The sequence below is a fragment of the Notothenia rossii genome, assembly GCF_949606895.1.
Source record: "Notothenia rossii genome assembly, chromosome: 4".
Taxonomy (NCBI): Eukaryota; Metazoa; Chordata; class Actinopteri; order Perciformes; family Nototheniidae; genus Notothenia; species Notothenia rossii.
This window is the reverse complement of record NC_136902.1, coordinates 39,616,242-39,642,285: the sequence shown is the minus strand read 5'-3', so window position 1 is coordinate 39,642,285 and position 26,044 is coordinate 39,616,242. Positions and strand designations below refer to the sequence as shown.

General features: G+C 45.5%; 1 protein-coding gene across 1 annotated transcript in view; it reads right to left on the bottom strand.

The window, feature by feature from the left end:
* Positions 1–26,044, bottom strand: part of LOC307035128 (1-phosphatidylinositol 4,5-bisphosphate phosphodiesterase eta-2-like) — a 414,967-nt gene that overhangs the window by 383,630 nt on the left and 5,293 nt on the right. The gene's annotated exons all lie outside the window — the stretch shown is intronic.

Sequence of the window (26,044 nt, the reverse complement as noted above, 5' to 3'; positions counted from 1 at the left end):
GAGATTTTTTCGCTACGAGCAGAAATCCCTGTGTTCTTGGAGGACACCATCCAATGTGATACAAGTGCGTACTGCGCAAAACTCAGGAATACAGATTTTCTTCTCGACATGGCTTTCCTTGCGGACATTACCTCGCATCTTAATCAACTGAATATGCGGTTACAGGGAAGATGCCAAACCGTGTCGGATCTATATGCGCACATGAACGCATTTGTCACTAAACTGACTCTGTTTAAAGACGGATTTTCAGCCGACCGTCCTAATCTGGCGCACTTCCCGTGATGTGAAGAGATGCGCAAAGATGCCCCCGAATGTGAGAAAACATTACCCAAGTACAGAGCCGACATAGAAACACTGCAGCAGCAGTTTAAGAAGTGCTTTCAAGATTTCCACACCATGCAGCCACGCATCGAGTTATTCACTAACCCCCTCTCGGCTGCAATCATCGAGTAGCCCCCTGAGTTGCAGCTTGAAATGTGCGAACTACAGTCAGCCCCCTTTCTAGCAAAGCGCCAGGAGAGGGGAATTGCCTTTTGGAGACTGCTACCCGAGTCCCGCTTTCCACTCCTCAGGGATTTTGCGCTCTCAATGGCCAGCATGTTTGGCAGCACTTACATCTGCGAGAGCAACTTCTCTATGATGAAGCACATCAAGTCAAGGGAGAGAAACAGACTGACAGATGAGACACTGTTCCATCTCATGCAAATCGGATGTACAAATGTTGATATTGACATTCAGTCTATTGTGCAGCAGCAGGAGAGGCCACAAGTATCTCATTAAGATGTATAGCTTACTGATCCAGCTGTGGGTGAAGTTCAGAAAAATGCATATGTTCTTGGTTTTATGTATGGAATGTGAGGGAAGCATAGAAACACAATACAAAGATGAATATTCGTTGTTAAACTCAGTGTTGGTGTTTGGTACAATAAACATTTATTGCCTATATATATTTAGTTATTTTCATTAAATTAGTAGCTAAAGTTGGCTATTTAAATGTTGTGGATATAGTATCCTGCCGATGGAAGTGAATGGTCACGAAGTGGCCCTCTGGTAGTGAGGACATTTTTTTTTGGCCCTCACTATCCTCAAAGTTGCCCATCCCTGATGTAGATTTTCATTTTTTCTGACATAGATATAGATATTCATTTTTACTGATATATAACTTTTGTCTATGTATGTATTATTGTTTCTTCATTTTTCAACTTATTAAAATAGCTGAGTAGTAGGCGTACACAATCTGCTCTTAGGCTTCTCTATCATATAGACCATTAGTGTTTTTTGTGTGTGTGTGTGTGTGTGTGTGTGTGTGTGTGTGTGTGTGTGTGTGTGTGTGTGTGTGTGTGTGTGTGTGTGTGTGTGTGTGTGTGTGTGTGTGTGTGTGTGTGTGTGTGTGTGTGTGTGTGTGTGTGTGTGTGTGTGTGTGTGTGTGTGTGTGTGTGTGTGTGTGTGTGTGTGTGTGTGTGTGTGTGTGTGTGTGTGGTGCATCTCCATCACTGAGGCCGATGCGATGCGCATCTCGATACGTTGCCACGATACGATACATTAACGATACCTTTGAAACACCAGGCGATGCGATACGATACGATTCACCCCTGTTGCGATACAGTTCGATACGATTTGATTCAACATTATGCGATACGATGCGATTCAACACGATGCAAAAATAATAATACTTCAATATGGTACGACAGAGGATTTTTGTTTTATTCCTTATATGCAGCAAAGCATACATTAACAAAAAAGTGCTTTACATATTTGGTACTGCACATCCCATCATGCCGTTTATTTTTTTACCTTTAAAAGCTCTCCAGAGTACAATTGTATAACACCTCACAGTTAAACAATGTAAGGATGCATTGCTCATGATTAACAATGTGCAAATAACAGCTACCATAGAGCAATGCCCATACAGCTGCCAGCCTGATGTGCTTAACACTCAGAGGCTAACTCACCAGTGAGCAGAAAGCAGTGGTTTCTATCTGAACAATAAAGAAAACAAATAACCTTTCACAAACAGGTATTTCATAACTACTTACAGTAAGGAAGACATTTAAATTATTATTGGCCGTCACAGGCTGCTGTAAGCTAAACACCTCTCTCTGACAGAACACCTCACTGAGTGATTTAACTCATATGTCTCACTTTCAGGTTTCTCTTTTCAGCCGCAGACCCCACGTCGCCTTTTTATGTGCGTCGCTAAGTTCCTTGTACTACTTGTGTACTTTAAAGCGGCTCGGCATCGTTAACAATTTGCGAGTGATTTTTCAAGTTGACCGTCTGTAGCAATAGTGCCGCGCACATATACCATCAGGACGTTACTGATGGGGTGCGGCTGCGGAGTGATACTGTGTGTATGCAAGTCCGCATCTAGGACGGATCTATGTATCATGGCTGTAGACCTGTTAAGTAATAAAGATACCTCATACAAAGGTCTACGGATACCTTATTACTCTCCATGACCTGCGGTCAACTATATAGCATAAAGGACTATTACACCGTCTTTCTTGAACAATCCGAAGTGTTGCCAAATGTTTGATTTGTAGGTATTTTTCGGTGCGCTGTGTTTCTCTTTCTCCTCAACTTCCGTGTGTGTTGATAACTGAGACTCTCGTTCTCCGTAGTGGCGAAGCAAATATCAAAGCTCGTCTCTGCTGAGCGTTGACAAGATGAGGGGATTTTATATGAATGAATCGTTTTTTTACCGATGCAAAGACGCTACGCAATCGATGCATCGCGAGTTCAACCCGGTTCAACCCAAACTGTAGCCGATGTGCACTCTTTCAACCGGTGCACTCGCATCTTGAACGTTTATGCCGGTGCACCGATGCGAATCGGTGAATCTTAACATCTCTAGTGTGTGTGTGTGTGTGTGTGTGTGTGTGTGTGTGTGTGTGTGTGTGTGTGTGTGTGTGTGTGTGTGTGTGTGTGTGTGTGTGTGTGTGTGTGTGTGTGTGTGTGTGTGTGTGTGTGTGTGTGTGTGTGTGTGTGTGTGTGTGTGTGTGTGTGTGTGTGTGTGTGTGTGTGTGTGTGTGTGTGTGTGTGTGTGTGTGTGTGTGTGTGTGTGTGTGTGTGTGTGTGTGTGTGTGAGCATTAGCATTAGCATTAGCAAGTGTTCGTGTGTGTATATTTTCCCCATAAGACAAGACCCGCCCAACTCTGTCTCTGATTGGCTTACCCTGAACTGTTACCCCGCGTTAACCAATCATCACTCCTCTCTGGTTACTTTCACTTTTCCATGGTACTGTGAGAGGACATCGCTGTATTTGCCTGTAAGTTACATCCGCAGGGAGATTCGGTTCAGTTCCATCACATAATGTAACGCAGTAACGCACCCATTTCAATCACAGTACCTATAACGGCGTTACTTAATGGGAATAGGTAACTAGTAACGCTATTAGTTACCGCAAACAGTAGTTGCGTTACAGTAACGTGTTACTTTGTAACGCGTTACTGTAACGCACTTCGCCTGCCGACAGGTCCGTGACGGGGACCTGAGATACTACCATGTGGTGGTAGCGCTGGGAAGCTCCGCGTCGTCCAGGTTGGTGGGATTTATCGCAGCCCCCCCGCACCATGGCAAATATGAGGCGATTAAGGCCCTTCTCCTTAAGACATTTAGCTTATCTGCTCAGGAGAGGGCCCGCCAGTTACTTGACATTCAAGGCCTAGGAGACAGCAAGCCATCTCAGCTGATGGAGAAAATGCTAAATCTGCTAGGGGGGGAGGATCCCCGGATTTTATTCACGGAGATTTTCCTGCGTCACTTACCTTCCCGGGTCCAGACGGCGCTAGCGAACACACCTGTCACGGAGCCCCGTGCTTTGGCTGAGGAAGCGGATCATTTTTTTCTGGCTACACAACAGCCAGGTGCAGAGACGTTAGCCGCAACGCTCAGCGGCCCATCTGCAGTCAAGAAAGCATGGCGGAGGCCGGACACAGCTGTGTCGAGCCGGCGTGGAGACACCGGAGAGTGCGTTTACCATGCACGTTTCGGGTCAAGGGCGAAGAGATGCGTCGCTCCGTGCAGCTACAAACCCCCGGGAAACGGAGGGGCCGGCGCTCAGTAGTGGCCTTGAGCGTCGGCGTGACGTGCAGGCTCCTCTTCGTTAGCGACAGCGTTTCGAGGGGCCTGTTTCTGTGTGACACGGGCGCTCAACGGAGCGTGGTTCCAGCGTCGAGTGAAGACGTCGCCCATAGTGAGCACGGCCCGCGATTGACGACGGCTAACGGCGGTCCCATTCGCACGTACGGCGTGAGGCCTATGTGTTTGTGCATCGGAGGACATCGTTTCAGCTGGGATTTCGTGACAGCGGATATTTCTTTTCCCCTCCTCGGAGCGGATTTTTTGTGTGCTCATGGACTCTTGGTGGACGTTAAGAATAAACGTTTGGTTGATGCCTTAACGTTTTCTTCCCTCGTGTGCACACTTGGCAGCGTAGCGTACGACGGGCTGTCAGGCTCGCCGTCGGGGGAAGACACGTTTCTCAGACTGTTGGCCGAGTTTCCGGACCTGTCGCTACCCACCTTCTCTGCGCTTACCTCTAAGCATGGCGTAGAACACCACGTCACTACCGAGGGGTCTCCTGTCTACGCCAGGGCCCAGCGGTTGAACCCTTCTAAGCTGGCGGTAACGAGGGCGGAGTTCGCAACCATGGAACGCCTGGGCATGGTCCGCCGCTCCGACAGTCCTTGGGCTTCCCCCCTGCACGTCGTCCCCAAGCCGAACGGCGGGTTCCGCCTGTGCGGGGATTACCGCCGACTCAACGACGCCACTACGCCTGACCGCTATCCGGTGACGCACATTCAGGACTTTTCGGCACATCTGGCCGGTACGGGGGTGTTGTCCAAGGTGGACCTGGTGCGTGGATACCACCAAGTGTCCATGCACCCCCTGGACATTCCCAAGACAGCAGTGATAACGCCTTTTGGACTTTTTGAGTTCCTACAGATGCCTTTTGGACTCAAGAATGCCGCTCAGACATTCCAGCGCCTGATGGATTCGGTGCTGTGGGACCTGCCGTTTGTGTTTGTCTACCTTCGACGACATACTCGTCGCCAGCGCTTCAGTACAGGAGCACCTGTCCCACCTCCGAGCCCTTTTCACTTGGCTCAACGAGCATGGATTGATCATCAATCCTGCAAAGTGCCAGTTCGGGTTTCCGACATCGATTTCCTGGGGCACCGCGTCACCAAGGGCGGTGCGACTCCTCTGCCAGCGAAGGTGGAGGCTGTTGCGGCTTTCCCTCGGCCACTCACAGCACGGTCGCTCCGTGAGTTTCTGGGGATGGCGACCTTCTACCACCGTTTCATCGCCCGGGCCGCACACATCATGCGGCTGCTGTATGAAGCGTTGAAAGGCAAGACCCCGTCCAGGCAATCGACTGGACAGCAGAGGCGGACGTCGCTTTTGCTGAGGTCAAGACTGCGTTGGCTCAGGCGGCTTTGCTGGCACACCCATCATCTACGGCTCCCATCTCCATCACCACGGAAGCGTCGGACTACGCGGTCGGCGCAGTGCACGAGCAGTGGGTGGAGGGCGCTTGGCAGCCGCTCGCCTTTTTCAGCCGCCAGCTGACGCCTAGGGAACGCAAGTACAGCGCCTTTGACCGGGAACTCCTCAGGCTTTATCTGGCCGTGCGGCACTTCCGTTACATGCTGGAAGGCCGTGAATTTACGGCGTTTGTCGACCACAAGCCGCTCACCTTCGCCATGTCAAAAGTGGCGGAGCCTTGGTCGGCACGCCAGCAGCGGCAGCTCTCCTACATATCGGATTTCACTACGGACATTAAGCACGTGGCTGGCAAGTCGAACCTGGTTGCTGATTGCCTCTCCAGGGTCATCATTGGGGCCGTCCAGTTGGGCTTGGACTATGCTCGCATGGCGGCGGACCAGGTCACGGATCCCGGCGTCCAGGCTCCGGAGGTGGAGGGCGCGGGGCTGCGCTTGGAGGACGTGGTGTTCGGCGACGCGGGCATTACTCTCCTTTGTGACGTCTCTAAGGGCCTGGCGCGCCCTGTCGTCCCTGCCAGCTGGAGGCGTCCGGTGTTCGAGGCTATGCACGGCCTGTCACACCCCGGCGTTAAACCTTCGGTACGTTTGGTAGCGGCGAAGTTCGTTTGGAAAGGGCTGAAAAGGGATGTGAGGACTTGGGCCAGGGAGTGCGTGGCTTGTCAACGCGCTAAGGTGCATCGCCACACGAAGGCCCCGTTGGAGCGTTTGCTGGTGCCTGAGAGGAGGTTTGATCAAGTCAACATTGACCTAGTTGGTCCATGGCCTTCCTCTCAGGGGTTTTCCTACCTCCTCACCATGGTGGACAGAACGACCCGTTGGCCGGAGGCGGTTCCGCTCGTTTCGACATCGGCCGCAGACGTTGCCCGGGCCTTCATTGCAACGTGGGTCGTTTTGGCACCCCGTCGGACATTTCCTCGGACAGGGGCTCTCAGTTCACGTCCGAGCTCTGGAACGCTGTGGCAGGCGGTTTGGGGGTTAAGCTGCACAGGACTACCGCTTACCACCCTCGGGCTAACGGCCTCTGCGAGCGCTTCCATCGCTCCATGAAGGCGTCCCTCAAGGCCGGCCTTACGGACGGCAACTGGGTCGACAAGCTGCCCTGGGTGATGCTGGGCCTGAGGACAGCACGTAAGGAGGATCTACAGTGTTCTTCAGCGGAGATGGTCTACGGTCAGCCGCTGAGGGTTCCGGGGGATTTCCTCCCAAATGCATCAGTTCCCTGATCTGCCACGGCCCAGCGAGTTTTTCTGCGAGACGCAGCGGAGGCTTTCGCTCCAGTCCCGACTGCTCGGCACGGTGCGCCGGGGTCTCAGGTTCCCGCGGAGCTACACTCGGCTGGGCACATTTTCATACGGCACGGCGCACACAGAGGCCCCCTGCAGCCCCCTTACGACGGCCCTTTCCGGGTTTTGGAACAAGGTGACAAACACCTGGTGGTCGACGTGGGCGGCAAAGCTGAGCACATCTCGGTTGACCGGGTGAAGGCTGCTCACTTGGACGTGGACCGGCCGGTGGTGCTGGCTCGGCCGCCGAGACGGGGCCGAGCCCCGGCTTCGATTCCTGTCAGGGTGTGTGGGCCTGTTGTTCCGGTCCCTCCTCTGTCGGGGGCCGCACAGGCGGAGGTCGCTGCACCGACTCCGGTGCGCAGGTCTCGTGGGGGCAGGCGGGTTGTTCCTCCCCGCCATACGGATTTTGTTTACATTGTGAATTTTGGGGGGGCTTGTGTGGTGACACGTTATTGGACATAATTCACCTCTCGTATTGTGTTGCCACACGGACCTTTTAGTAGGGAACACCTGTAACTTCAGCTGCCATTCCTGCTAGCGCATCAAACAGAGCAGTCATGTGTTAACCTCTCTGATATTAATGGCTAATAAAGATTGGAACTCCATTCTGAATACACCGCCTCCGACTCCCTTTTCACGGCACTACAGTGTACAGATTGCATTGTGGTTTGTTGTGTTTAGATATAAGGGGTCACTAAGGGTCACCGCAGTCCCTGTTAGGGCTTCCTCAATTTCACTTTAACTCAGATACCATTATTGTTACTTTATTTCTATAGAACACGTCACACATATTAAATAATTCAAACAGCTGTGAGAAAAGACACCTGAAGGCAGAAGCAAAGACAAAAAAAAGAGAGGGAGGGAAGAATAAAACAGAAACTTTTGAATTAACGGATTTAAAATGTTGGAATAAAACATCCTATGAATCTCCCAAAGCCTTTCAAGACATGAATTTGCAGTAGACAAAACTGCAGTCTACGCACACTGGAGCATGACAGCTGGCGGCATGTTCCACCACACCTCAGAATCACCTCACCTCTCCTCTCTAAAGTTCCTTTGTTTGCCCACCTCCGCCTTCCGCCATCACTCACAGACACCCACCCACATACAGATTGTACAAACCTGAAAAGTATTTACCTCTCAGCTTGAAAGGCTCCTTAAAACCAGCTTTCAAAGTCGAATGCTCTAATGTTGTGTATGTGATCCACCGCCCTGTGAACAATGTGCAGTGTGTGGGGGGGGAGTGAGTCATGTTGAGCGTGGTGGGCTGGCTGCAGGACGTGTTGGGATTTGTTTGAAGGCTTGGCGGTCAGATGGGCTGAGCTGCAGGTCAGGGCACGTTGCTGTTCCCATCAAACCCACATAGACACACTCCACCTGGACACAGGAGGAGGAGTGTGTGTGTCTATAGATTGTATGTGACACGCTAATTCCAACGCAAGCATTCTGTCGGAAGTGTTTTGCCCATTCATTCAAAATAACATGGGAGGAGTGAATCAAATATGACACAGAGCTGCTTTAATTCATTCATAAGAGGCTTAGGGTATGTTCAGGCTTCCAGTGATTATATCAAATATGGTTGGGGTATTATTTAAAGAGGCCTGAATTTCCCTTCCCTGTAGTGTGTTCTAAAGGTTTCGTGCATGTAAATGATCTGCAAAGGCTAAAATCCCTGTGTTCTCTCCAGAGGAAGTTTCTCTCCCACACACTCCCCCTCCTGCTTGAAACGCCTTCATCGAACTCCTTTGTTTACTTAACATTTGCGCTTCTATTGGCTAACGCTCCAACACATTGTACGTGATAGGCTTGGGGGGGGACATTTCCGACACATCTGTAAGTGGTTGACCAATCACAATAGTTCCAGCCAGCTAACCAATCAGAGCAGACTGGGCTCTGGTTTCAGACAGAGGGTGAAAAGAGGTGCTGCAGCACAGGCAGTATGAGAAAAATAAAGAGCTTTTTGAACATTAAAGCATGGAGACATGTCCCAGTAGAGACACTACATACTGATATGAACCTGATAATGAGCAGAATGCCTTATGTCCTCTTTAAGAGCTTATGCGTCACAATAAATCTTTTGCCAACACTACATCAATGTTTATGTCTAAACAAATATGGCATACAGGCTCAGTGTTCATTATACTGATCAACTTGAAGTAGACCTTTGGTATTGTCCTTGTGACTAGCGAATTACATGAATTTTTCCTGGAAATTAAAGTCAAGTTTTGTGTGGAAGTAAAAAGTTGACTGACTAACCCTAACCGTAACAGAATGCTGCTTTTCTAAAACTCTTAAAGATATTATTCACATTATTAATATTGTGATGGTCACAGGGGTCAGCTGGCAGAAAGAAAGAGTCGGCTAGAGGAGAGGGGAGCAATTATTTTTGGTTGATACTGTGATTGACAAGGAGTGAAAACCCTTTTTTGGTTTACATCCCATTTGCATCCATCTGTTTGTCCCTTTGATTCTACTTCCCACAGCTGTACTGCATTGGATTTGGCTGCTCTTACATTGAAAAAAGATTCTGAACAAAGCCGCTGTGCACTATCTGCTGAGCAGCAAACAGACAGACAGAGAGGAGCTGGTAAAAAGAGCAAATAATTTAGCGGATAAAGAAAACATATATTTTTTTGCAGGGGCTGGTGGATAAAAGCTAAGGTGATCACGAACATGAATAGAAATGAATGATAATATTGCTCTGTGTCTATATAATGTTTAAATATGAAACTGTTGGCTAATGTGTGTACTTTTTTATACAAATATATTAAGTGTAAATGTTAGCCACCATGAGCAACTGTTCATACAATGTCCAGTGTCGAATACAGCAATTGAGATAACCTCAGGCTTGGACAGCAACGGATTACATGTAACAGAATTACGTTAACAGGTTACAAAAGAAAGGTAACTGTAATTTCTTACAGTTTAATGCAAAATGACGTAATCAGATTACTGTTACATTTAAAGAAAACACACACTTAATACACTTAAGCATCTTGTTGATATTTCTAATCTCGTGTATTTATTTGCATTGCATTTGATATTGAGGTAATCCAAAAGTAACAGAAAGTAATCAGGAGGGAAACAGGGTTCAGGGGTAGTGGCTGTACCCGTAGGTTAGAAAAGGGGGAAGTGACGTCTGACTCAGAGGTCGCGCGGCTGTGGAGAAGAACGTGTTGCCCACATTCTGTTACTGAGTTTAGGCTAGTTAGCTAGCAGGTTTATTGTTTTGGGTGCAGTCACTTTTGCCTCCACTTGCTGTTCAAATACATGTTGAAAGAAAAAGTCAATCTGTTTACAGTTCTGTTTCATATGGGTGTTGAGAGATGTATCCATAGATTTAGTCCCTAATTTTGCACTCAAAGTGCACCAGATTGATGCATTTAACTTCAACATTTAAAAAAAAAAAACCCGGGGGAGCATGCCCCCGGACCCCCCTAGAGGAGGTGAGGTCCACCACCTGCCCACACCCCCTGTTAAATTGTATCACCCACATTGAGGATGCTTCCTACGACCATGCTTTATTCCATGCGTCAAGTCAGGAAAATTGGGTCCAAATGTTATTGCATCAATCATCTGTTAACATTAAAATTAATAAATATATGCTGTAACTATTTTGCTGTAGGCAACTCAAGGGCTCAGGTAATGTGATTACTATATGAATAATTGTCCAAAATAACATTAAATGCATTGGGTTTTTCGTTAAGTAACATACCTTTGTCGCCGGCCGGCCGATACATGCCGCGCATTAAGTGGGCCTGTCTGTCAATTAATCCCCGGGCTACTTTTTCCTCCCAGTCCGCCCCTGGCTGTATGTCAACACGGTTTAGTCATAGATATCAGCACTGTTTGGAAGCATGAAACTCTATTGTGTTAACATGGATGACAGTAAAACCTCGTGTTCTGCCGTCCACAATGGGTCTTTTATGACCACTTCATAGAAAATGTAAAGCAGCCTATGAGTGCATACCTTAAAGGGCTCATGTCATGCTTTTCCGGTTATTACCCGTCCCCTTGTGTGTTATGAAGGTTTTTATGCATGTAAACAGTCTGCAGAGTCAAAAACCCTCAAAGTACACCCTGTAGGGAGTAAAACTCTAACACAGAAAAGACGTGTCTATGCTGCCCCAGAACACCTCGTTGCAGATTTGTCATTTTCCATTGTTTTCTTCCTGGGTTCTGTGACGTGTGAATACCCAAATCAATAACAAATGACCGGATTGGCCCAAATGGACCAATCCGCGGAGCACCTCACACACCAGGATCCCTTGGCTAACTAACAGGGAGTCCCCATTGACTTGCATAGAGCTCCCTGAACGTTGGTAATAGACGAGTTGGGATGGCGGAGAAATGCTCTCCGCAGCCCCATTCTCACAGCGTTATAAACCTTTTTTTTACTCAATATCAAGCCAAACTTATTGTTTTTACTTCAGCTGTGAGTGTTTGTTTGTGCTCAGGATGAGTTTCGCTGTATCTCGCTGTATAGCCGACCCGGAAACCTGTCCGCTCCTCGCAGCAGCGGCGAGCAGCAACGAGCCTCGTAACATCCCGACCAACCTCACAGGGAGTTGGGGGGCAGGAGCTCCAACAAGCCGTTTAGGACAGAGAGTGAATACCTGGTGAATACACATACTATACAGAGATGCTGTAGAGAAACCAATGTGAGTTTGGAAAATTACATGATTTAAATCTATTCTAGTAGACCTCAACAACGGAAATATGATCAGTAGAAATGGCCATGACATGGGACCTTTAAGAGATCAACATCCATCATGAGAATCTTCTATTGATTCTATTTCTGGGTTTGTGTGATCATCGGATTGATCACGAGCAGGTCCGGCCCTTGGCATAGGCAGTATAGGCGAATTCTAAGGGCGCATCAATCTATTTTTTTTTTTTTTTTCATAACAACACAATTTTCCGATTTTGGATCAACAAAGTACCTCTTATTATCTTATACTTACAGAACCACGCCTATATTGCGTACAGTGCTCATAAACTATGGCGCACCCCCCCCCAAAAAAAATCAAGTTGAACAGCCCCGGGACGAGAAACAGCTGGGTAAGGGAGGCAGAAACACAAGGGCAACAGGTGAACACAATGAGACAATCAGACACAGGAGGAAAACAAGAGATAGGGAGAACAGAACAGCAAAGCAAAACCCATTACCAGACAGACAACCCTAAAACCGTGACATAACACCAAGATCGTGACAGAACCCCCCTCCTCAAGGGACGGATTCTAGACGTCCATAACAAAGTCCAACATTCCCAAAAGGTTGGGTGGAGGGGGTCCGGAGGACGGGTCTGGGTCGATAGCCCAGAGGCAAGGCAGAGTTCATGGAGGAGGTCTCAGGGGCAAGGCAGAGTTCATGGTGGGGGTCTTGGGCGGATGGCCGGGGGCAAGGCAGAGGCAGAGAAGTGGCTAAGGCCGCGGCGGGCATAGTCAGGGAGCCGGGTACAAGGACGGACCGGGTTCGTGGTTGACTGGACCACTGGCAGAATAGGAACCAGTATTGTCCAGGCAGGAACCCTGGACGGGACATGGGCTGGTGTCAGTGGGACCCCGGACGGAGCAAGAGCTGGTGTCGACGAGACCTCCAACATGAAAGGACATGGTGTTGGCAGGCAATCCGGTGGAGCAGGTGTCGGCGGGACCCCCAACAGGACAGGATCAGGTGTTGGCAGGAAATCCGGTGGAACCCCCAACGACACTGGACATGGAGTTGGCAGGACCCTCAGTGGAACCCCCAACGACACAGGACATGGAGTTGTCAGGACCCTCAGCGGAACCCCCAACGAAACAGGACAAGGAGTTGGCAGGACCCCTGGCGAGACAGGTAATGGCGGGACCCCCAACGGAACAGGACACAGAGTTGGCTGGACCCCCAGCGGAACCCCCAACGGACCAAGACATTGAGTTGGCAGGTCCCCCGGCGAAACAGGTGTTGGCGGGACCCCCAACAGGACAGGACATGGGGTTGGGACTTGAGAAGGGACTTGAGAAGACACTAGAGAAGGGACTATAGTAGGGACTTGAGTAGGGACTTAAGAAGAGACTTGAGAGGGAACTTGAGAGGGAACTTGAGAGACGACTCGAGAGGGAACTTGAGAGGTGACTTGAGAGGGGACTCGAGAAGAGACTCGAGAGGGGACCTCAGAAGGAGCTGGAGAGGGGACTCGAGAGGAGACTCGAGAGGAGACTTGAGAGGGAACTTGAGAAAGAACTTGAGAGGAGACTTGAGAGGGGACTTGAGAGGGAATTCGAGAGGTGACTGGAGAGGAGAAGAGAGAGGAGATTCGAGAAGGGACTTGAGAGGGGACTCGAGAGGTCACATGAGAGGAGACTCGAGAAGGGACGTGAGAGAGGGCTTGAGAGGGAACTCGAGAAGAGACTCGAGAGGTGACTTGAGAGGGAGCTCGAAAGGTGACTCGAGAGGGGATTCGAGAAGGGACTTGAGAAAGGACTCGAGAGGGAACTCGAGAGGTGACTTGAGAGGGGACTCAAGAGGGAACTTGAGAGGGGACTCAATAGGGAACTTGAGAGGGGACTCGAGAGGGAACTTGAGAAGGGACTTGAGAAGAGACTCGAGAGGGGACTTGAGGAGGGACTTGTAAAGGAACTCGAGAGGGGACTAGAGAAGGGACTCGAGAAGGGACTTGAGAGGAGACTCAAGAGGGGACTTGAGGAGGGACTTGGAAAGGAACTCGAGAGGGGATTCGAGAAAGGACTCGAGAAGAGACTCGAGAGGGCACTCGAGAAGGGATTCGAGAGGGGACTTGAAAAGGGACTGGAGTCGGTAGGTACGCCGACAGGATACAGGGGGGTTGGCGTAGGCCGGTACGCCGACAGGACACGGGGGGTTGGCGTCGGCCGGAGAGCCAACAGGAGACGAGGTGCTGGAGTCGGCCGGTACGCCGACAGGACACAGGGTTGGCGTCGGCCGGAGAGCCAACCGGAGACGGGGAGCTGGAGTCGGCCGGTACGCCGACAGGACACGGGGAGCTGTAGTCGGCCGGTACGCCTATAGGACACGGAGTGCTGGCGTCGGCCGAAGAGCCAGTACTGGAACTGAAACCGGAGTCAGGACCATGGCTGCTGGGCCCGGTACTGGAGCTGGGACCATGGCTGCTGGGACCGGAACTGGAGCTGGGACCATGGCTGCTGGGACCGGAACAGAAGCCTGGACAATGGTTGTGTGGGCCGGCTCTGGAGCCGGAACCATGGCTGGAACTGGAGCTGGAACAATGGCTGCTGGGACCGGAACTGGAACATGGAACCATGGCTGTGTGGGATGGTACTGGAGCATGGTACAATGGCTGTGTGGGCCGGCACTGGAGCACGGAACCATGGCTGTGTGGGCCGGTACTGAAGCACGAGCTGGCCTCCTGACCTTGCGTCTTTTAGAGGTCTTTTGGAGACTCCGTGGACCTCCAAACGCCAGGCGGGATCCCAAAAAAGGGTCAGAAAATGGAGACTGGCACTCAGGGCTACGTGAAAAAACTCTGAGCCATTCAGGCAACGAGCTCCTCAACCAAGGCATGTTGGCCACCTCCATTTGTGCCTTTTTGAAGATAGCCTCTTTGTCCCTTCTAGACAAGGTTCCACTCCACTCGGCATGATAACACTGAAGGGAGAAATCCAGATCGAACAGATCCAAGTCAAAATCATAAAAATCTGCTGGGTCCATAGTTGGTCGGTTCATTCTGTTATGATCGCAGAAAAGGTAGACTGCAAAAAGGTAATCAGAATCAGAATCAGAATACCTTTTATTAGTCCCACAGAGGGGAAATTTGCTGCGTTACAACAGGAAAGAGCCACAGACAGCTTAGTGTTGCATATCTTACATGCGTTAAAAAAAGAACTAAGTTATAATATAATAAACAATATGCTAAAAAAGTACTAAGATATAATATAATAAACAATATGCTAAAAAAATATAAAAACAAAAAAAAGTTACATAATTTTCAAATCTACAAATCAAATCCTGTAGCAGTTCTTAGAATTTAGCAGCCCGGTATATATTACAGTTATTAAAGATGGCATATGTATATAAAGTTTCTAAGTAGTAATATTCATCCCGCTTTCGTCTCATTAGTATGCATAAAAAGTGACAGGTGCTGTGACAGGTCACACCTCTCCCTACTTATGCTAATGAGCTAAGTCCCGCCTCCCCTTTGATCGAGGTGTGAGATCTCAAGTAGGTGTGATATCCCAACTAGGTGTGAGATCCGTCGATAGGAGGGGGGTGATGTGTATTCACAGGTGTGAAAAGCCCCCACTGTTGCGCCTTATGGTGTATAATAAAAAATGTTTCAATCACATTAGTATGCATAAAAAGTGACCGCCCCCAAGTGTGTGTGTGTGTGTGTGTGTGTGTGTGTGTGTGTGTGTGTGTGTGTGTGTGTGTGTGTGTGTGTGTGTGTGTGTGTGTGTGTGTGTGTGTGTGTGTGTGTGTGTGTGTGTGTGTGTGTGTGTGTGTGTGTGTGTGTGTGTGTGTGTGTGTGTGTGTGTGTGTGTGTGTGTGTGTGTGTCACGGATGTCTTCACATGGAGATGAAGACTCCTGTCTCTTAACACCCAAGGTCCTGCAGTCGGCTGAGGCTGTAAAAGTATAGAAAAAGCAGGTAGGAGGGGGTTGAGAGGAGACTCTGGGGTGTGTTAGAAATTAAAATCAATGTTTTAATGGGGAAATGTAGTTTAAACATGCCGTCAGTTTTAATGCAGTTTTACACTGAAAAAACAGAAATTCTTGTGCAACGCCAGCTGTTAAGCTTTATTCTGAAACTCTTTCATCTCCGGTTGGCAGTTAGCATGTGGTAAATTTACAATTTCCAAAAGAGGTGAATTTAGTAGCGAAATGATATGGAGTGGTGCAAACCGAAGCCTACTGATTTAACACTACAACTATAGATGTCGAGATACTACCATGCTGAATATTAAATGAAGGTACAGTTTATTTGAATAAATTATTGTTTACAGACGAGAGTAGCATGTGACAACATCCGGAATGACCGGAAACCAAACGAGCCGAGAAGTATTTTTTAGAGTATTGATTACAGCGTTTAGAATGTGTTACATGAAAAGTGATGAAAGAGAATATGAGGAGAAAAGGCGTGTTAAGCATATATTGAATGTGAAAAGAACCAATCCTCTGTTTAAATGCAACAACGGACATTGGAGACGAGGCGAGCCGGCTGGCGGGGAGGAGCCAGCAGAGGATATACAGTTGCAAGAAAAAGTATGTGAACCCTTTGGAACTACCTGGATTTCTGCATAAATTGGTCATAAAATGTGTTCTGATCTTCATCTAAGTCACAACAATAGACAAACACAGTCTGCTTAAGCTAAAACCACACAAACAATTATATGTTTTTATGTTTTTATTGAACACACCATGTAAACATTCACAGTGCAGGCTGGAAAAAGTATGTGAAGCCTTGGATTTAATAACTGGTTGACCCTCCTTTGGCAGCAATAACCTCAACCAAACGTTTCCTATAGTTGCATATCAGACCTGCACAACGGTCAGGAGGAATTTTGGACCATTCCTCTTTACAAAACTGTTTCAGTTCAGCAATATTCTTGGGATGTCTGGTGTGAATCGCTCTCTTGAAGTCATGCCACAGCATCTCAATTGGGTTGAAGTCAGGACTCTGACTGGGCCACTCCAGAAGGCGTATTTTCTTCTGTTGAAGCCATTCTGTTGTTGATTTACTTCTCTGCTTTGGGTCGTTGTCCTGTTGCATCACCCATCTTCTGTTGAGCTTCAATTGGTGGGCAGATGGCCTTAAGTTCTCCAGCAAAATGTCTTGATAAACTTGAGAATTCTTTTTTCCGTCGATGATGGCAATCTTTCCAGGCCCTGAGGCAGCAAAGCAGCCCCAAACCATGATGCTCCCTCCACCATACTTCACAGTTGGGATGAGGTTTTGATGTTGGTGTGCTGTGCCTTTTTTTCTCCACACATAGCATTGTGTGTTCCTTCCAAACAACTCAACTTTGGTTTCACCTGTCCACAGAATATTTTGCCAGTAGTGCTGTGGAACATCCAGGTGCTCTTTTGCAAACTTCAAACGTGCAGCAATGTTTTTTCTGGACAGCAGATCAGAATACATTTTATGACCAATTTATGCAGAAATCCAGGTAATTCCAAAGGGTTCACATACTTTTTCTTGCAACTGTATAACAGCACCGGATGAGGGATCGGCTATTCTCTTCCCTAATGAGGAGCGGATCACAGCTGTTTGTCTGACTGAACAATATCATGCTTGTGACCAACCCGCGCCTTTTTTAATTAAAGTACCCAATTGAACTTTCACAGAGACTCCATTTAGTCTCCTTTTAAAGCTTCTCTCCTGGACGGGAGAATAACGAAAACAGTTTACAGGTGTCAATATATCCAGACCAAAATATGCGGATTCAGAGCTGATCAGAACACAGAAAGGCTGGGAAATAATTTTTAGTTTTTGTCTACTATCTACATGTTTGTAATGTGTATGTACATATTTTCAATGCCATCTCTCTCTGTTTCTGCTGATGTGTAAAATATACAAAATAACGTTTTATATACTTACTCTCTTGTTAAAAGGCGATGAAGTTTGCAGCGTAAGCCAGCCATCAGTGTTCTAGTTTTAAGGCTTTGCATACCTCAAAGTGTGTCTAAAAGTATCTTGGCAAGAAAAAAAAAAGCCAAAATTCGCCTAGGCCATTAAAAAGAAACCGAATCTCTGCTAAGAAATAAGTTCAGAAAGCTATGACTCCAGTGGAACACTGTTAGAGTCAAAAGTAACTCAATGTATTCAGACAGAGTATGCAGATTGGGGCTGATCAGAACAAAGAAAGCACCCTCCTTGTCAACAGTTAGTCTGCACACACTCCCTTACGGTACGTCTACACTACAGGCATCAAAAAATGCTTTCAACGCTTCGCCCATTCACTTGAATGGGGTGACGTAGAAGATTTTGAATCTTCGCCGAACTGCATTGTGGGGAGCATGGCATGGCTTTGCAAGCATCACGAGCATCTATCGGCATCAAAAGTTGAACAATGTTCAACTTTTGAGGCTCGATGCTTGGCATCAGCCAATCAAATTCCGTTTATGCAAATCCCGCCAGTGCAAGCTCAGCCAATCCAACCGCGTGCAAGCTGGGAGAGCCAGACCGCAGTTCATTTCCTCATATTCCAAACGAGATATTACGGTAGCAAATCACCCGGTTCTTTACGACCGGAACTATTTACCGGGATACAAACCGGAGGAACCAGGCATGGAGGGAGGTGGCAGAGACAGTGGGTGAAACTGATAGTTTTTTCGCCTGTTTGGAGAGTTTATATCCAGTTTACTTCGTTTTAACATTGCTATTGCTCTGTATGTCGGGGGCGGGAGATTCATGTGATTGGTTGCTCGCAAAAAATCGCCAAGCTTCAGACACGCCCAGCTTCAAGATTTTTTCATGCCTGTAGTGTAGATGGGCCGTTACTGTCACCCTTACCTCTTCCTATGGCTGTCAGGCCTTTTGGTGTGTGTGTGTGTGTGTGTGTGTGTGTGTGTGTGTGTGTGTGTGTGTGTGTGTGTGTGTGTGTGTGTGTGTGTGTGTGTGTGTGTGTGTGTGTGTGTGTGTGTGTGTGTGTGTGTGTGTGTGTGTGTGTGTGTGTGTGTGTGTGTGTGTGTGTGTGTGTGTGTGTGTGTGTGTGTGTGTGTGTGTGTGTGCCTGGCCCTGCCTGGCCCTGCCCCCTCCTCCCCCCTTTCTGCCATCTTATCACTAGACAGAGGGGGGAGGGGTTCTCTCTAAAACACAGTGTCTGTAAAGGTGGGGGAGACTGTCTCCCCCTTTCCTGCCATCTCTCTCTCTCTGTTTCTGCTGATGTGTAAAATATACAAAATAACGTTTTATATACTTACTCTCTTGTTAAAAGATGATGAAGTTTGCAGCGTAAGCCAGCCATCAGTGTTCTAGTTTCAAGGTTTTGCATACCTCAAAGTGTGTCTAAAAGTATCTTGGCAAGAGAAAAAAAGCCAAAATCCGCATAGAACTTTAAAAAGAAACCGAATTCCACGTTTTACAAATGAACAGACACAAATGCAGACTTGACTACTTGGCAGTTGATTAAAGCAGATTTGCCCTTTTTCATCTCTCAAAGGTTTGGGTCCTGTTCAACACTGGGTACAAAAATATATTCAATATACAGTCATTTGTACGTAAAGATTTTTTAAGTTGTAAGCACTTAGACTCTGGCGGAATTTACTGTCAAACAGATGGACAAACAGGCAGCAGGGCTTTCATCAAGAACTTCATTGGGACCACAAAAATGCAGGCTTCCAAGCTGCTTATCTCACTGTCCAAAGCATTAAAGGAAATATACATTTGATTGCATTTAAAGTGGCTGTAGACAACTTATCATAATGAAGTAGTTGATTGCACAAATTTGTAATGGATGTAAAATAAAGACCACATTAGCATTTAAATTGGCTCCCTATAAGACTTGCTTTCTCTATGAAATTATGTCTGGTTCTGAGTAGTGTTCTCCCTTTCACAATAAAAAGCCCAAACACAATACTTTCTGAATCACTGCAGGAATTAATGTGCCAAAATGCAAATACAAATAGCTTACAGTAGCTCCCAATTAGTTGAACAATTGGAAAACCGCAAGGACTGTGGAAACACCTACTGGCAAAGGATTGTGGATGCAAATTATCCAAAGAGGAAGAAAAAACATTCTATCTAAAGCTATATAACACAATCTGCATATTGACAGTATGAGTACAACAAAAACAGTATGCATGTTGATGCAAACGACGATGTTCAGTAAACGATCAATCAAAATCGAAGGATCCAATGTATTTTTAAATGGAGCAGCAGAAATAGAACTAGTCTCCCAGTTCAAGTATCTTGAACAGGGAGTGTCATATTGGACTCGCACTTGACTTTTTAAGAAACATATCCAGAAAGTATCCAATACCATTAAATTCAACTTGCAACATTTTAAACAAATTAGACCTTTTATTAACTGTCAATGCTGCAAAGTCATACCTCCACTGTATGATTCTATCCCACATTGAATACTGTTTGACAAACTGGTCGTTTGCCGGTGCCACACACCTGAAACCCATAGAACAGCTGTTCAAGAGAGCTATCCAGGTGTTTGACAGAAAGCCACAGTCATACCACCACTGTACCATCCTTGAAAATCACAATTTCTTGAGTTTTTGACAATTTTATGTCTTTTAAAAGTATGTGTTTTTTAAATAATATTTACATGGGCTGGCCCACCTCCCCTTGGGGGAATTCATCCACAGAAAACACACTGGACGCAGCACTAGGTCAGAAACCAGAGGAGACTGTGAAGTCCACCACAGACGGACCACCTTTGGACAAAATGTCCTCTCCATTAAAAGGCAGCTCATTGTGGAATAGCCCCCCAACTGAGATACGGGATTGTCCCACTCTCAATAGTTTTAAAGGTCAACTTAAAGAATGGTTGAGCAACAAACAGACGTGTAATCACTGTTAAATAAATGCACTTTAACACAGGGGTATCTCCTCTTGCACTTTTATGTTGCGCTTTTTATCTTATCTTGCACTTTATATATCATAGCTGCTACATTGTACTGCCATGTGGTAAATGCTTGTATGCTGCTCATGCTCTTTCTGCATATCATGTATTTTATTTTTGCTGTATATATAAATGTCATGTTCTTATATGCTGTATGTGACGGGACTACAGATGGAAATTAGCTCAAAGCTAAAATCCGGCTCATTTACACTTGTAGGCATTATTTTTGTTTTAAAGTGTTCATCAATGTGCACTACGGTGGCCCTGAAGAAAATTAAACATTAAAATATGTTATCGATGTCCCCATTCCCTGTTTGTTTTGGGAATAATTGCGATGTTTACTATGTTTTGTTAGCTCTTAACAAAACAGAATTGTTGTAAAAGACTGCGACTCTAAAAGGCAAGTTTGTGATTTTTAACACTGTTTCGATGAAACAATACATTATACAATATTACGACTTTTTGCCATATTTTTAACACAATATACTTGTACCTTTTTTTTTTTTTTTGTGGTTGTAGGGCTTCAAGATTTGTTGCATGTCATGCATAAACACGGTGTCATCTTTTCCTTGAAACTGACGTGCTGTCCGTTTTACAAAACAAGTTCTTTTTCTGCTTCTTCATCCTCTGAATTTTCCTCCCCCGTCCCTCTTCCTTCAGCCAGCACAACAAGAATCAAGGTGGATCTGTGAAATGAAACACCTCTTCCCAAAGCGTGACTTCCCTATTGAGAGCATGCGTCTTCGGCAGTAGGGTCTAAACCAATTGGCCAGATATACTAACATGCAGAACGTACGGTATGTTTGAAGACTAACCATTTATCCAGTTCAAGCTGTCTTTAAGATGTGACATTGCGCTCTGACTATTTCCCGTCAAATTGGGACAAACTATTTATTATTCTTACATTTGACCTCTTGCTGCTTGGTTGAAAATGATAGATGAAAAATAACTTTTAAAAAAAAGACTCAAACAGCGAGGGACATTATACTGGTGAAAAAACTCTCAATTCTACAGATGACTCCCCCCACTCAACGCAATAAGTCCCTCCCTCCACTCAGCAAAGCATCTAAAACTAAGGACCCCACTAAGACGACAGTTTGAAAACTAGCTATGGATCTGAGAAAAACCAAGTCTCAGATATTGTGGAGGGGGTGATACATCGGTACAGAGAAGAAATATGCAACGGATGCCGAGTCAGTCACCCCGGCCAGAGGCAACACGATTGTCTGAATGACATGCCCGATCTTTTCTTCAGAAAGAATTACAACGCGTTAATGAAAAGACTCTGGCTCACCGACTTCATTACTGAGATCGACCAGATTCTTATTGATAAAGAAATGTTCACGGATGATTGGAGGATCCAAGGCGCTTCGGAGGCTTTTCTGCACAATCTCAAAAATTGTAGACGCTTCAAGGAGAAACTTGAAAAGATCCATGCCGAGTTGGATGGGGAAGAAGAAGACTAATAACCTGCGGTTGGTTGAAGCCAGGGATTTTTTCTTTTTCGATACATTGACTTTTTCTTTAAAGTAAAATAAAAATGGGGAACTACTATGCAAAACGCTCGGTATATATTGATCAGAATGTAGTCAATACCCTTTTAATAAGTGTGGTGATGAGGACGATTGAAAACAGAGTGAATAGTGATCCCCGTGTAAACAGAATGGCTGAAGTAGGTAAACTAGAAGACATTTTGGATATCGTTCGTTCTGGCAGTACTATTCCTGGTCATTGGGAAACGATTGCAAACGAAACATTTAAAGTGGTCCTGGAATCTTCATTTTCCGAAACATTCTGTAACATTACCGAAGAAATGAAACAAACATCAAAAGTGTATCATGTGCTCTCATTGTATGCTCTGTTTGTAGATGTAATGCATCTTTGTGTCAAAAACAGCATACACATGAATATTTTGACTGAAGTGAAAAAACTCCATCATGATATTTCCAGTAATCTGGGGAATTCTAAGCTGGAGACGGTCCTGGGGATGTTACAATCAGTATAACTATTGATTTTGTGTGTGAAAAAATGTAAATGTAAATAGGACATTTTTTTTTTTAAAAGAAAAAAAAAGTGTTTTTTACATTTTAAAAACTGTTGTCTTCATTATAGCAAGGGGAGCGTGTCTGATACATGTGTATTACAGTCCTTCACATGCACTGTTGTCTTCATTATAATAAGGGGAGGGTAACAGTGAAGATGTATGATACATGTGTATTGAAACGTGCGTATTATACCCCCACGTAAACACTGAAAAAACACAGAAACACTGAAACACCGACACACAGAGACACAGAAACACCGAAACACAGAGACACAGAACCACAGAAACACAGAAACACCGAAACACCGAGACACAGAACCACAGAAACACAGAAACACAAAAACACAGAAACACAGAAACACAGAAAACACAGAAACATAGAAACACAAAAACACAAAAACACAAAAACACTGAAACACCAACACACCGAGACACAGAACCACAGAACCACATAAACACAAAAACACAGAAAAACACAGAAACACAGAAACACAGAAACACAAAAACACAGAAAACACAGAACCACAGAAACACAGAAACACAGAAAACACAGAAACACAAAAACACAAAAACACAAAAACACAGAAAACACAGAAACACAGAAACACAAAAACACAAAAACACTGAAACACCGACACACAGAAACACCGAAAACACTGAAAACACAAAAAACAGGCTTGTGTGCTAGTATGGTTTTTGAATAAACACATCAGTATTTTAAAAAGTCGATGGGAGGCTGATACTAATTGACTTTTTAAAATCTGTGTTTTTTCAGTGTTTCTGTGGGGGTATAATACGCACGTTTCAATAAAAATGTATCATACATCTTCACTGTTACCCTCCCCTTGTTATGATGAAGACAACAGTGCATTTGAAGGACTGTAATACACATGTATCAGACACGCTCCCCTTGCTATAATGAAGACAACAGTTTTTAAAATGTAAAAAACACCTTTTTTTTCTTTTTTTTTTTAAATGTCATGAACCGAGCTGTTATGAACCGAGACACAGGACGCAGGACCCAAAAGCAGGATTCGAAGACAGTTGTCCAAAAATAGAATGTTCTTTAATAACAAAAACTAAATCGTACTTTCAAAAAATAGAAAGCAGTTAAATAGCCAAAGCTAAGTTGTACAGCAACACAAAAACTCACTTGGCAAAAGGTCTAAATCTCAAGGTAGGTATCAGGAGTAAAAAAAGGCCCAGGTTCTCAGGACATGAAACATAACGAACTGACAAAGGAACAAAGAAACACCAGGGCTATATATAGGTGAGGGGGATGGGCACAGGTGAAAACAATCAGGGCAGGGCCAAGCAATCTCAAGGGCGGGAAACACACAAAGGCAGGAAATGTGGGATCTGGAATGAGAGGAAAGATTACTTTCAAAATAAAAACAGGAAGTGACAAGATCAAAGCACAAAACTAGAGTAAAAACATAACTAAACCTAACATATCTGTCGAGTCACAACAGTGGAGGTAGGATTGTTGAATCCCTCTGGTCTTTATTCGGGATAAGGGTTTCAATTCAGTTATATCCCCCATGACTGAGTTCAAAGGGGTTGAAAACCAACACCCTGCCGAAAAACGATGGAGAACCGGCTTTTCCCATCAAATCACACACAATCAGAGCTGCCAAGGGTGGCCAGCAGCATGTCACAGAGTACGTGGTGTGGTCATAGCAGAGGAGTCAAGAAGTAACATGTACACACACACACACACACACACACACACACACACACACACACACACACACACACACACACACACACACACACACACAGAGTTATTGTTATCCCTGCGAGACAATATATAATTTTTGTTTCTCAGAATGTGTGCAGACCCTGCTGTTCCCTGGCATCAAGCCAAAGAAGAGGTGATAAGATGTTAGTCTTCTGAGACAAAAATAACAAACACATTTGGAAGCTTCACTCTGTTCACCAACTTACATTTGCATTGCATCACTGAACGGCCTGGCAGAACTTATCCGGCAAAATTCTGTCATCTGTTATTCTGTCCTCCAGTTGCAGAAAGTGCCTATCACTCAGATCTACTGCTTCTCTTTCTTATTTTCTGCAGTAAATAAATGGTTTGGCTTATTTGAAGTGAATACCTGCAATTTGTTGTTGTTCTGAGATTGTATATTTATGGATTATTGCACGTATTGCAAGTCACTGTGGATAAAAGTGTCAGCTAAATGAAATGTAATGTAAAATACAATTGACATTTTGGCTTTACAAAAGTTCTAGGTTGCTAGTCTGACTATTCTAGGTAGACAAAGGTAAACTGGTCCAATACTGTGTTTCATGGCATCACTATGCATAACAGAACTGCTTGTGATAAACTCTGGTGTTTCTTAGAAGCCACTTTCCATTCATACTGTAATACAGCTGCGAAAGTGATCAGGTAATTAAATGGCTGTTATGCATTCTATCACTACACGTACCACCCCTATATTTCAGAAGGGACCAACGGCACCCACCTGTAGGCCAGAAGGAGCATCAAACCTTATTAATAGGTCTCAGTTTCATTAAGTTCAGTTTAAATTAGGCTTAGGTATCAGAACTACATGATGAGGTTTGGTTAACGTCCCTTTGCTGACGTTAGAAATAACAATAACTAGCGTTTATATGGGAGACTGAAGCGTCCAGGCAGCTCCCGTTCGAGCATATGCCTTGAGTTGCACATAGCTAAGGACGAGTGTGGCAGTGGAAAGAGCGTTGGTGTTCGGATCAGGGGAGCACAGGTTCAAACCCCACTGCAGTCAGCATGTCGTTGTGTCCCTGGGCAAGACACGTCACCCCAAATTGCTCCTGTGGGGATTGTCCAAAGTATTGAGTATGTAAGTCGCTTTGGATAAGCGTCTAACAAGTGCCATGTACTGTAATGTAATGTGAAAACCTTGTGTTGTTGCTTTTAACACATGCTAGCACAACTTAGTTATGATGGTGACTACATGTCAACAACTTTCTGTATTCGCATCAATTCTCAGATTACTTTGACTATTTTATCAATTATGGCCAAAATAGTGAACGTGAGGACCACAGGCTGTTGTACTCAACGTTTCGCAGAAGCCAACAGGGCATGGCAGGGCTTTTTATGTGAGTGAAGACCTTCCCAAATTAAAAGGCATGATTTTATCTGGATGCCTCATTAACATTCAGTCTTAATTTAACAAAACTGTCTTAGTTAATAGTTTCAGGGATGATCAGGCAGAAATAATCAAAAATGATGCAGTTGCAATTGAAACTTTTGTAAGATAATTAGGTTAAAGAGTCATTTAAAAATCACAATCATAATCATTAAAAGCAGAGAACATTAAGTATGCTACCAAAGAGTGCATTGAGGACCTTACAAAATCAGTTTGTGAAAGAAAACTGATGATGAACTTTTTCCATGATGAAATCGTGACAAAAAGTCAAATTGCTTCTTTAGTAGCGGAATGTGTTGTTTGATCAGTTATCATATGTCTCTAGAAATGTTAGCTATCCTATAACATATAATTATAACATGTTTTTGGAATAAAAAAAAAAGGATGGACTGAATGCATTTACAGCCCAACTGAAAATTAGATAAGAAACAAGAAAACAGCAGCATAAAAACAAGCAGGGAAACACAAAGGCAAGCTAATGCTAACACAACATCAGTAACC